Source organism: Apis florea, unplaced genomic scaffold, assembly GCF_048593485.1.
Source record: "Apis florea isolate Af1SG1 unplaced genomic scaffold, ASM4859348v1 contig_3587_pilon, whole genome shotgun sequence".
Classification (NCBI taxonomy): Eukaryota; Metazoa; Arthropoda; class Insecta; order Hymenoptera; family Apidae; genus Apis; species Apis florea.
In genome coordinates this window covers 3,645,344-3,658,756 of record NW_028256789.1, presented here as the reverse complement: position 1 = coordinate 3,658,756, position 13,413 = coordinate 3,645,344, and the positions used below count along the sequence as shown (strand labels likewise).

General features: G+C 40.7%; 1 protein-coding gene across 1 annotated transcript in view; it reads right to left on the bottom strand.

Annotated features, from left to right (window-relative positions):
- Window positions 1–13,413, bottom strand: part of GckIII (Germinal centre kinase III) — a 74,118-nt gene that overhangs the window by 54,841 nt on the left and 5,864 nt on the right. The gene's annotated exons all lie outside the window — the stretch shown is intronic.

Below are 13,413 nucleotides of genomic sequence, written 5' to 3'. Positions count from 1 at the left end.
AGAAGAGGAAAACGAATTCGCTATTTCCTTTAAGAAAACGAGCTCAAGCTTTTGGAAGACACGCGATAACTGCCGAGATTCACCCGTCGCGTCAATTATTCGCGGAGGAGAGAAAAATTTACTCCGCGAATCGAACGCTGCGTACAAAAAATTATCGATCAGATCAGATGGAAACGTAGCTTCGACGAGGCACGGGGGAGGAGGAGAGGAATTAAAAGCGCGTAGAAATTGAATCGTCCAATATCGAACAACCAAAAAAAAAAAAAAGAAACATCCTATCTTTTAAAGCTGCAAGATTAACGAGCCGATCGCAGCTTCCCCGTAAATCCTGGGGCGCGATGCGAACGTGCGTTTCAAAAAACATGAATATTCATCCGTCCTTTAAGCCGATGCATCTTCAACTCCGTTGTTGGAGGTAGAAATTCCGGCGGCCCAGTTCCAGCGGATCGCGGCCTCCACGTTGAAAAATAAATTCTGCTAGAGCAGGATTTGGACGGGGAGGATGGCGACGGTTCGTTCGTTCAGACTCCAGATCGAGACGAGATTGGTGCACGAAGGAGAAAACCGGTTTCTCCCGACCGGGTTGAAGGATGTTGCGGTGCCTGGAGGAGGATATAGAAGTTGGACGAGCCAGCGGTGGAGAAGATCGATCGCGTCGCGACGACGAATTCTCCTCTCTCTCTCTCTCTCTCTCTTTCTCTCTCTTTCTCGTCTATCGTGTAATTTCGCCCACTTACGCACTTTTCAAGGAAATCGATAAATCAGAGGGAAGGGATCGCTCGCGTAAAGTAGCGAGAAAAATGAGAAATGCTCCCGATCCGAGGATGCAATCGCGAGAAATTGCAAGGACGATTTATACCTTTCGCTTTTTTTTTTTTTTTTTTTTTTGTATAACCGAGTACATCCCCTCCCCCGTGTATCCGAAGCATCCCTTTCTTCTGGACGATCGTAGGCCACGAGAGGAACGTGCTACGACTGTGTGGAAATTTTTCTGGAATACCGCCAAAATTCTTTGATTAAAAGAAGGATTATTGTTTCGCTTCCGCCCGCTCGGATATCTCCCTCGGATTTTCTCTGAGATCTGTCGGACAGATGTAAAAACAGGCTTTCGTTAAAAAAAGCAGGCTTCCTTTTCCTACTTGGAAAACTGTAAAAGCTGTAATTCGATCGAGTTCCCGGAAAATGTGTGTCATCGTGTTTTACAGAAGGGGGAGGATCCTCTGTTGGCCGTCTCCGGGTAAAAGATCAGATTATTCGCGCGTAATAAGGGTTACGGGCTTTATAGAGCGTGCTATGTGTACCAAGGGTGTGTCTACTTCGCGCTAGAACGCCATACTTTCCCCCCTTCGACACCACCAGTCTCGTTAATTTTATTCTCGTCGTGGTGGTTTCTGTGCCGGCCTAAAAACTTCTCGTCCAGAAACCGATAAGAAACAAAATAAATCTGGGCTTTTGGAACAAAACCTCGTACAACCCCTCGAGATCCCCTCCCTCGCTGTGACTTTTTAAAAAGTCTTGCTAATGAAAGAGCGTGCCTCGTGAAACCAGTTAAAGGAAAAAGGCGAGGAGAAAATAATAATAATAATAATAAAAGATCGACACGTGAAATTGCTTGCTCCAAGTCGAACGTGATTAAAAATTCTGATTAAATTTCTAATCCCAATTATTTCGTCTACACGAAAATATAGGAGAAAGGATGGACCGATCGAAAAATCGTGCACGTATCGAGCGAACACGAGTAATATTTCAACGTTTCAATGGTAATCCATTGAAATTGCGATGAATCGTAGCAAGGCTAAGCTGTAAACATATCGATCGCTCCGAGATGCAGCCGGGCTTTGTAACACCGGGAAGAATGCATAACAAGAATACAAAGCGAATACTTACGAAACGGATCGTTGTTCCAAGATTTATAGAGCAACGCGAAGCATTAATTTTTCTCTTCTATCGCGCTTCGAACGTTCTCGTAACCTCTTTTCCATTTTAAGTGCATTTTGTTCGCCCTCCCCCTAGCCGCCAACTCTGAAATAATTCACTTCCACTCTCTTCGTGGTAAAATCGTATTCCACTCGTAGCCACGCCAGTATTAAAAGGGCAAACGTTCGAATCGACTTATCAGCGTTCTCGCGCCGTTCCTCGATCTCGATTTCCCGACCCAAAGTGGCCCGCCACCAAGTATCTTCGAGAGCAACCCAACTTCTTCAAATCCTAATGAAAATTCATCGCGTCGAGTTTCGGCCCTCGTTTCGAAAAACCGATATGTAAAGGGATCGGTGTCTGCGAGAACCGATTTTCGTCGCCTCTGCTTAAGCGAATTACTATTCCACCATGGTGGGTGCAGTACCCGTAACGATTGCTCATCTTTCGGGAAGAATAGCCGAATGGAATTCCGATGATCGTGACACACAAGGAACGGACACTGAAACGCGATAATATATAATAATATAGGATCGTGACGTGCTCGCAAGAATTGTTCGGATTGGCAATAAACGTTCGATGAATCATGTAACGCGACACACGTTATTTAAAATTCGCTCTACGCGTATCCCAACATGTTTTCCAACTTGAAATTGAAAGTGGATTGAAAGTGTCCCGTGTGTGAAATCATTATTGGAAATCTAATTGATTCGATTAACCTGATTTAAAAAAAAAGAAGAAGAAAAAAAAAGGGAATTGCCGTTAAATGATTTTAGACAAGTTTAAGAGAAAACTGCCCCGATGTGTCGAAACTGTTTAACGCTCGTTTTTTTACTTCCTACTTATAACGATATAATATTTATGCAAGAATTTTTTCCAGGATAGATTCGACAGATACGAGAATTCAACTTTCTAATACCGCGTCTAATATCAATTTGTAATTCAAATTAGTCGAACGTAATAACATCCAAGTAATTAATTACATAATTTTACAAAATAATAACGCGTTAATTTATCTTACGCGGTTTTCTTCTACATTTGAGAAACGAACGAGTTCCATTTTTCATCGTTCGTATCATCGCTCTACCGAAATAACCAATTTGTCCAAGTTCCATTAAAATTGGAGTGGAAGCGAGTTGCCGAAGTCGTAGGAGGAAAAGTTTGGACGAGTAACAGAAATGCAAATGTACGTGACCGATAGAACGTAACCGATAAGATAGCGCGCATGTCGAGAACGAAGAAAAAAAAAAAAAAAAACGAGAATGTTTTATAACGATTGCATCGCGCGAACGGAAATCTTGATGTTTCATTATGCCGATTGACATACCCGTTCGCACGAGCCTGTTTCCGCGATGTCTCTAACATGATGATCCGTTTCTGCTTGCTATGACTCACGCAATGCGGCTTGGAACAACTGCGTAGAAAATATAGGTATACGCGGAAACTGCAGCCCGCGTGAAGCTAGCATCACGTTGCAACACAGTAGTTAACATATTCTCGAAACGTTTTTCTTTTATTAACAAAATTAAACAAAAGTCAATGCACAAAAAAATACCGATTTGCCTCGTGTAAAATTTCAAACATATCAACTCTCGTATTTGATACTTTCGATCGTTTAAAGATATATTATTGTCCCATATACGAGAGAAATTTCATCAGCCGCTTCTCGAGACTGTTCTTTCCATCAATCGAATTCTTTTGCAACGACGATAATAGAGTCTTCCACTGTGTTCAAACTTTTCGTTTCGTTTTTTAAAAGTTTAAGACTCCTTCTTCTCGAGTTCTTTTCGAAAAGAAACAAGTGTCTAAGAGTTTAATTATGATAGAGGGGAACGTACGGAAAGTTCTGATTAACGTTCGGGGAGCAATCGAAAAATAGAATTCCCTTCTCCCTCGTGCGTGCTCACGGACCTTCGCCCCGATGTCTCTTTCCACGACTCTTCGTTTAAGTATGTAAAATTAATTAACGTTAATTAACGTTCACCGCGATGGAAGAGAGCCGTGAACGAGTTCGTGGCACAAATACGGGGCGAAGAGATTATGCGCCATCCCTGGGCAAGAACCCATTAAAAACTGCCAAGGCTATTTGTTTTACCGTCCACGCGCGTTAAAGGGCCTCGTGAAATTCCGTCTAAAACCGAAAATTCGACCCCGCCGCATCGTAATAACAATCGCCGCGGATTAATTCTCCTCCGTTAATTCTCGATCGATCGAAAATCCTCGTGGAAAAAACCTTTCCACGAATATTTTTTTTTTTCTCCAGTTTTTACGCAGAGGCGGGAGAGGAAGGCTGGAGACGGAGGAGATGTATTTCGAGAAGAAAAGTTGGTTCTGGAGAGGAGGTGCAACCTCAGCGAAGAAAGGTTAAATCTTTCCCGTACTCGTTCCTCGCCGCGATAACGACCAGGGACACTTTAAATCGGCGTTCGAGCCTCGGACTATCTCTCGAATAAGATATCCAAAGCTTGATCTCGGTGAAGTAAATCGCCTTCGTAGAAAGAACCGTGCCAAGTTCTCCCTTCGACTTCGCTACTAAGATCTCTGAGAAGTCGCCACCGAGGCTGGCTTCCTCGTTATTCCTTCCACTCCGTCCCTGACCACCGCGGTGAATCAGTGGAAACGTATGGAACAATCGTGTTCTTCTCGAGGCGAACGCAAAGAAGAAAAGAACGTGTTTCCGAGAAGAAAAGAAGGGGAAGAGGTATGGCGAGAATCACGTGTTATACGGGGAACGGGTGAAAGAATTTCCAAGGGAAATCCTTCGTTCGAGGATTTCGCATACGTTTGTCAATTTGACGAGCGTATGACTTTAAGAGGATCTAGATAAGGGTTGAATTGTGAGAAATCCGCGATTACAATTTTATCGATTCTTTCATCATTTATTCGACATACGTGTACAAATATTTGCGAAAACGGGATAACATAAATTGGGATAAGAGGATCGATTATTTTCTGAGTCATCGCATTCTTGAGAAGATCTTATCTTTTCTGTTTGCGCATATTTTTATTGCGTATGGAATGGCCTGTTTAACGCGCGTTTTAAGGTAATAAGGTGGGATATTTGAAACAACTGTGTCGAGAAACCTTTCGATACCATGCTTAATTCCCTCTCACGCAGCCAAGGAAGTGAAAAAAAACAAATGAAACGCTCCGAATACTCGGCAGAATTAAAATTTAAAAAAAAAACCGGAAAATAGAAAAAGATAATCCAGTGTAAAATCCTATTCGATTTCAACTGTGATTATATAGACGAGAAATTAAAGAAGAAAGAGACCTTCGAAGGAAAAGTAAGAAAAACGTTAATTCTGCAAAAATTGATAAATGTTATTTTCTCTTTTATCGTGATATACGCCTCTATGAATTTTAATTGCCGAACGAGCGTACGCAGTTTGCAGAACGTATGAACAACGGCTATATTTTTCTCGTGTGCTTGATTAAAATATTAATTGCGCGACAGATGCGGCTAAAAATTTCAGGAAATAAAAGCAGCGGGAACATAAACTAGCAAACAGAACTAAGCAAACAGAGAAGATAGCAAACAGAATTTCCCCATATTTTCCAAAAATTATTTAATATTCACATTTATCTCGTTTGCAAAGCTAATTCTTTTTATTTTGAATTTGATTCATTTTAGAAGAAATTAATAATTTTTTTTATTTTTTTTATATCTAATAATCGATAATCCTTAAAAATACATTTTCTACAAATGATAGAATTAACGTATGATTATCTTATCTTAATAACGTCGTTAATTACACTCTTCAATAATTCTTCTGCTATGTCTATAATCTATGTGTATAAAATGATTCACGTGTTTTATTAAATAATCGGGATAATGAATCTTTTATATGTCACTGACTTCGATATCAATTTTCTCAATAATATTCTACAATCGGGTCTAGCAAAACGATAGATATATTTCTTTCTTTCTTTCTTTCTTTCTTTCTTTCTTTCTTTTTCAACTTCAATATTCAATAAAATTGCAAAACACGCGAAGAAAGCCCACGTAATTTCCTCTGGAATAATTGAATCAAACGAAAGATCCGCGATCGTTTAAAATTTTAAAGAAGGATAATAAAACTTCAAAATAGTATTAAAAAAAAAAAAAAAAACATTGCAAATTCGCAAATTACTTCACATCCTATATCCTACGCGATATAACTTATATTGCAATATAACGAGGTAAATTAAATCGTTAGAAAGCGATACCAACTACTCAAAAAAACATAAAATAATTTTTTAGTACGGTATCTTTTAGTACATTGTATTCCCCTTTAAGTTCCCGAAGTTTAAAACTCTTATCTGTTCGTAGATTTGTCAAAACATTACTTCTGACATCCGATACCTCGTTATTTCACATTTGACTGGTTTTTACGACCTCGTTATACCTCGAGACTCGTATTATACCGTGGCTATTTTCAATGGAGCGCTAATGATTAATTCGATTCCTTCTCTATTTATTTTACAATACGTGTATGAACTTTGTATAAATAAATTATTAAAACTCGTCGCGTCGTGCGCCAAATAGTTTGTTACACCGTGCACATAGTGTATGGCATAATAGAGGCGAATTAAAGCGTAATATGTTTACGATGTTACGATGAAAATACATACTCTTTCATTAACCAGCGAACAGTTTCACGAGTATGGATCAACTATAACTACACGATGCACTTACGGCTCGTACCGTTACATTGCAGTTCCCGTCGTATAAAAGCGTTCAGCGTTCGGCAACACGTCAGGATCAATAGCCTTGAGGACTTTTATCGTGGAGGATAAATTACGTTCCGGATAACGCGACACCTACCAACCGGTAGGTAAGTAGACGAAACAATTGTGAAAAAGGAATGGAGAGGTGCGCTGACAAAAGGGAATCAGTAGCTCGACCAATTTAATACCCCCTTTGAGGGGGCGCATTATCTGGAACAGGAACAGTAATCGAAGAGTAGAATCGAAGAGCCACGACTACTCTACTCTTTTCCCTTTGATCGTGAAAAATTTATCGCGATTCTATCCGTTTATTATTCCCCGTTAAAGGTTCCATACTCGGTTGTCAAGTTCCAATTAATTTATGATCAAAAGTGAAAGGGATGCTTGCAACAGAATTGTTACACGCGAGCTTTACCGTACACCTTGTTATCCAACGGATTAGAAGGCACGTTTGATGTTTCCTTGACCTCGGTCGCCTTTATCGATCCGTCTCCCTCAACTATTTGATTAGAGATCGCCTTAATTAAAGGCGTCTGCCCTTTAATTCCGCCCCGTCGCTTTATCTCCTACAAAGCCGCCGCTTTATTAAGAAGAACGTTCGCAAGTATTATCGAAATTTCGGTGACCTTCGGTTTACCTCCATTTTCCCTTAAACCGGCCCGATTAATCGAACTTTTCGCCGATACGTGATTAAGAATCAAATGCAATTTCGGGATGGGACGAGTTGGCCAAACGGTGCGCGGGAAAGGAAATTGAGCATGAGATTGAACGTTAATCCTTAATTTGTCCTGGAAGCTATCGTTTCGAAATGGATTTTATTACGTAGGTAAGCAAGGAGGATCGAACGTGCCGGCACATAGCCGCCCTCGCCTCTAACATATCCCTTGCGCATCGGGTATTTTTGGTGCTTCGCACATCGATTTTCGGATTGCACTCGTACGAGCATCCACTCGTGCTATTTTCCGCGAGGATGTATCGGGTATGCGCGGTTTAAATGGATTTTTCAAGAACACTGCGGTTCAGATCATTCCTGCTAATTAGCCGGTTAATGGCCCCGAGCGGAAAATAGAAGAGATTTCGAGCAAAGCGCGATTGTGTCGACGCGACGACCTATACGACGAGGGTAGATACCCCTTGAGCGTGGAATACGTATTCCTTCGGTTGTTACCCTGGCCATCGACCGTCTGCGGCCCGCGTGTCCTGGGGCAAGGACCTCTCGTGCATCCTATGAACCGTTTTCTTACGCTTCGTTGCTTTGCGATTGAAAAAAAAAAAATATTCCGCGTCGTTTTCGACTCGAATTCTCTAAATAACGTGAATATTTGAACCCCTTTGAAATAATACGTGTAATATCGAATTAATTATATCGAAAATAATTCCGGAAGATGGATGAATCCGATAAGCGATATTTTTATTCGTTCGAGTGAAATAATAAGGAAAGTTGGGTTGGTGGAAAGTGAAACTGAGAAATTGAAAAAGAAGGTCAACGCGTAATTAAATACCAGCAAGTCTAACATTGTCACGTTTGTTCAACCACCTGTTCTTCGAGATGGAACGTCTCTTTTCTTCGCGCTTAATCGCATGCTTCGTTCCGTATCCGTCAATCGCATCTCTCGATCGAGGTTAATTTCGGTTTATCTGTTTGTTAAAAAACGTTTGCATTATTAACGTATGCAAATATTTCGATGTTTTTAAATTTAACGAGACGCGGTAGATAATCGTCTTGCGGTTTATCAATTACCTCGTTAATTCTTATTAATGGGTGAATATAATTTCGGAAATACAGCTAACGGGATCGTTAGATCGAGTGAACGACGATAAAATAATTATAACTTTGTTGTACGCGTGGTGTAATAACGCCACGAGTATTCATTAATAACTTTGGCAAGGTTTATCCTTCGTAATTAATACGTCTCGAGTCGAAGTACACCGGATTTAGAAATTCTCTGAACGCGACAGGAGTAGTATGGTTATGTCTTCGGTGCATAATCCAATTCGCGAAACGGGCTTTGCTGCAATGCACGTGTACGAACATAAGTTACATAAGTACCTTGTACGGACGACCGTGTACTGGTGAGCTCTTAATATCGACAGAGATGAGGAACGATCGTTACCGGGCAAAATTCACCTGAGAACCGATTCATTACATTTATTATTATCGCGGTTAGAATCGCGAAGATAACACCGAGTTTTCTGAAACTGAGTTGACTGAGTTTTAAATTTGCGTATATTTTACGAGTCTAAATAAAAAAAAAAATAAAAGAAAGAATATTCGTAGAGTATAACCGTTTAATTAAAACATTACAACTTTATTACTATTATCTCAAAAAATGCAACGATTATGCATAATGATTTTGTGTAATCGTGAAACGCTCTTTTCAAAGCGATAATGGATTTTTTTTCTCTCTGCTTTTTACAAGACCGATGAAGTCGCAAAATAGCAACGTCATCGGTAGTTATAAAACAATTTCGAGGCGTGGAGGCAACGGTATCTTTCTTGTAACATTTCCTTATAAAGACAGATATAAAGACGAATTCCATAAGAGGCACGGAGTATACATTAGTGTCAGTGTATCAAAACAACCGGAATATATATATATATATATACATATTTTTTTTTAACTGTGTTTATCTCGTTAATTTTATACAAGTCGTATCTAATTATTTTAATTGGCGTATGGAAAATTTTTACGATCACGCGTCCCCTTAAATCATTCGAACGAACTACTATCGGGAAGACGAAAAACAAAATTCTTCCAGCGAATAATACAATTTAACGTTAACTCCTCGACAATAACGATTCCTGTAATGATCAAATACGTACGCGATTCGAGTGTTTCCGCTGTTTTTGCCAACTTTTCGAGAAACATTTTCGACTGGTTTTATCATACCACCGTGTTACAACATTCAGAATCCCCCGAAGAACGTCCAAGAAAGTGGAACGCGTTAGAAAGCAACGCGGAACGAAATGTTTTAAGGCGCCTACACGGTTTTACAAATTCTTTAAAACGTACCATCGGGGCCTACATCGTTTGATGTAGCCCGTTTTAAAGAGGGGTTCGCGTTCCTCGTGCCACTAGATGTGGAACTTGTTCTTGCCTCACGAGAGCGAGTTTTCACGAGAAAAAGGCGCGTCATTTTTCTGCTGTCGTACGCTCGTTTGCACAAGACAAATCGATGCACTTTGCGAATAAACAGGGACTTGTTGATAATGTCTAAAGATAGTGGAATCCTCGAAACTCAAAGAAAACAAAAGTACCGTGATCCGTGCTCGTTTGAATATCTTGTTAATATTCTACAACTAAATCACTTGATAATTACTCGATACATTGATACCACGATATAATTTTTGTTTGCGCTCGTTTATGCACGCGGAAGAAAATGTTCTATTTATGCGGAAAATTCAAGTGGAATATAATTATGATAAAGAATAAAAAAAAAAAAAAAGTCAAAGATGTCGAGAAACTGATCGTTCCTAAGTCGAACGAGTTAATTACGCGACATGCGGTAAATTGATAAGAGATAATTAAGGTTCAACGATCGCTTCGGTTGCGACAGACGATTGATCTTTCTGTGAAAACAATCTTTTGATATTCGAGCCAAGAAAGGGAAATCGAGGAAAAAAAAGAAAAGAATAGGAAAAAAAAAAAAAAATGAGAGCAACGAGGAGGAGATATAAAAAGGCGTCGTGTAAAAAGAAAATGCGGCGAAGATAATAAAACAAAGCCGTTGGACAAGAGTTAAGTGAAAGAAAAGCCGTAGAAGAAATCAAGAGAGATCCGAAAAGTCCGATCATTTACTAGCTTCCCAATGAAACAATTTTCTTCGAAGGAGTCCGATCCTAGACTTCTTCGAAGAAAACTGTTCTAGTAAAATCATTCGACATTCATAGAAAATTCCGTACAAGTATCACGGATCGACTTTCTTTAAATCATCCGTATGAATACAATGGAAGAGGGAATTATTCATATCATTTCATCGCCTGGCCTGGCCTGGATAACAACGATTCTTGTCACGATCGATTTTATCAAGATCGAATCGAATGCAATGCGAGAAAAAGAGCTCGACTTCTTTTTCTTTTCTTTTCTTTTTTTCTTTTTTTTTTTTTTTTTTTTCACTCGACTCGACAAACCTTAGCGATCAAATAAAACCGATAAAAAAACGAGTTCCCTAGAATAATTAGACGGAAAGATGGATCGATGTCCGAAAGCCTTTCCACCTAGCACGTTTTAATTGGCAATTCTGGATAACTCGACGTACCCATCCAAATCCACGTCGATCAACCATCATTGAAAATCTGTCAAATGCATGGATCGGCTCCACGTTACCCCGACATGGCCGACCGACCGTACCCAATCGAATACAGTAGCCACGAGCGACAATTCACTTTGCGATAATGCGAAACTTCCGAGCCGAAATTATCATAGAAATAGGGAATCGTTGGATCATTAAAGCGCAATACCATTTCGTCGGCGGATAATCGAATTATATAACGAATGTCGAGGGATTAAACGTTTTTTTTTTCTTTTTTTTTTTTAAGCATACTCGATGAAGAGATCGCGAGACAGAATATTAACAGAGTGAAGAATCGGTAATAAATTTTTCATAAGGCGTAATTCGAAGCTCGATAAATTATGGACGCATTTTGACGAGTGAGGGAATCGGCGTTTGATCGAGGGACGTCTTTGTTTTATTCCCGGGACGAGGAAAGGGCGATACTTGTAGAGTGTAGTGAGCGAGACGAATCGAGAAAGGAATTTTATTATCCCTGAGGTTCGATTTATCGAAGCTGGTACGCTTCCTTCCTTCTTCCTTCACTATCGTGGCGGCCAAGAACGCACAGCCCACTGCTCGGAATACCTCATTTCCTTTGTCCGCAGCATCTTTCTCACGCGATCCCTAGCCTCGGTATATAGCTTCTCCAGGATAAAAAGAAAATCGGTAGACACGATTGAAATTACGATGAATCGCGCATCTAATTTTTATCGTGTCCAATAACGAGGATATTCGATCGAGGACAAATATGGAATGTTGCCCGTACGATATTAAATCTACGGACGAAACTGAGAAAGATCGAGGCAATTTTTCAAATCTCGTTTCCGAATCCCTATTCTCGGCTATAATTTTGCTTTTACCCGAATTCCTTTATTCCCATTTACTTTCAAGTGCTCTTTCTCCCTCTGTCTCTCTTTATCGCGTTATCCTTTGTTCGAAGCAACAAGACATTGGCTGAATCGATGCCCCGTACCTCTTACAAAAGATATTTCCGAAAGGTGAACATGGGGGTTGAGTGTTACGGCCGGTATACCAATTCAGGTCAATACCTCTTCCCTTGCGCGTATTCACAAAAGACAAGTTGCATCTGACACCTTTAGCCGACGGTGTTTTAGAAGGAACGGCTCGAGTATCGTATCGTATCGCGCAGATGATAAATCGATATCGGTTGAATGCTTCATACCGACTTGCACGAGAGACTACGTCGAATTTTCCATTCGAAAGACCGAGGAATATAAATATCGAAGGGGGACGAAGAGAGGTTGGAAATGGAAGCTCGACTCGAGTTTGTTCGAGATTAACGAGAGGGCAAGAAAGAATCGTTTAACGCGTGAAAGGGATAAATCATAGGAGCGAGCAAAATACGAACTCGGGAACTTGCGTTTTTTATCCAGCTTTCGAATTTCTTTCGAGCCCGCCAACATTTCCATCGAGCTTTTCTCACTTTTCTCTTGTCGAGACTCGTGTCCCAGCGCACAACTCTTGTCCAACTCTTTTCTTCTAACCTTCTTTCTTACCGACATTACAACTGTTCGTAAGTTTCGCGGAATATCCAAGAAGTTCCCGAGTTGTAAAGCAAACGCGACTTTCGAAATTGCACGAAATTACGCGACATAGATCAAGGACACGGAAGAACCGAGTAGATCTTAACCAAACTCTAATTATACTTCTCTGGAAACTTTTAATGATTCTCGATGGAATCGAACGATTCGAAAAAGAAAGATAGAAAGAGAGAGAGAGAGAGAGAGAGAGAGAGCGAAATGCAATGGAACGAATTGCATTTTACCTCGGATCGAGTGATACTCGTCGGAAGGCACCGCCGCAGATAGAAGTTTTTTCCGGATTAAACGAACAGTTCCATCTCGATTCTTCGTAGACGGGCGCGCGCAACGCATCACTGCGGAATCGGAATTTCCTTTCACCATGAACGAAAACCAGTTGTGCAACAGGCTTTTTTATCGCATCCCGCCTCTCGACGTGTCTCCCTCGTTCGTCGATTGCGCAACCGTACCGTTATCAGGACCGGTGATTTCGAAACAGATAAAAATTGATAAGGCAAACGAGCGAGGTACGCGAAACCGAACAACGTGAACAACATAGAAAAATCTAGAATCGAATTTTTCAGCTCGGATGCGGTTGATCGCGTTCGAACCAAACGAAATATCTTATTATCGAATTTTCTTTTCCACGGATCGAGAAACACGGGGTAAAACGGCGCTCACCGACTAATTTTTCCCCCCACGCACGCGCGACCAAGGGAGGGAAGTTTGGATTTGAGTCGAGATCAACTCTGAGTTTTCTGAGTCTCGCGTAAAAAGCGAGAACCTGTTCCTCGGAGACGGGAAAACTGGATCCCCGTGACACTTGGAGTAGCATTTCCTGCCTCGGAAACCGAGAAACACGTTCTCCTGACCTGTCACGGCTGTTTTCCTGAGAAAGCAGCACGAATCGCTCGCGTGCGCGACCGCGCTTCGTTAAAACAATTTATTCGATAATTATTTAGACCGATTT